This window comes from Penaeus monodon, chromosome 32, assembly GCF_015228065.2.
Source record: "Penaeus monodon isolate SGIC_2016 chromosome 32, NSTDA_Pmon_1, whole genome shotgun sequence".
NCBI classification, from domain to species: domain Eukaryota; kingdom Metazoa; phylum Arthropoda; class Malacostraca; order Decapoda; family Penaeidae; genus Penaeus; species Penaeus monodon.
The window spans coordinates 32,083,431-32,083,811 of record NC_051417.1 but is presented as its reverse complement, the minus strand read 5'-3'; the positions used below and the strand labels follow the sequence as shown (position 1 = coordinate 32,083,811).

Sequence of the window (381 nt, the reverse complement as noted above, 5' to 3'; positions counted from 1 at the left end):
CGCGTGTGGTGCGTTTTCAATATGCATTGGTCAAGAACTACAAGAGAATATAAAGTTAAATGTACTTCATTTTATTTCATCAAAGAGAAATATATATATATTCGATTGCATAGCTGTAAGTTTTTGTATCACGAAATATCAACACTTGCGAAAACTGGATATTTTTTACGCACGTAACTCTTCATGTTTGGAAACTTCTCTGGATAGTTTTCCCCGGAGGAAGGGAGGAATAAATGTGAAAATGAATACGGTTGACTTAGCTTTCATCCTAATTCTGTAACATTACAAAAAAACAACAACTTGAAAACAGATATCTCACGTACAAAGCGCAATGTATGCAGATACATACATGCTTGTGTCTGCAGGCATATCAAGTGAAAC

At 34.6% G+C, this 381-nt stretch overlaps 1 protein-coding gene across 2 annotated transcripts in view; it reads right to left on the bottom strand.

Moving 5' to 3' along the window:
* Nucleotides 1-50: 50 nt before the first annotated feature.
* The window catches only part of LOC119593818 (protein white-like), a gene marked incomplete in the record, with an annotated part of 20,205 nt that continues 19,874 nt past the window's right edge, over nucleotides 51-381 (bottom strand). For both annotated transcript variants that reach the window (XM_037942848.1, XM_037942847.1), the window contains 1 exon segment: nucleotides 51-381.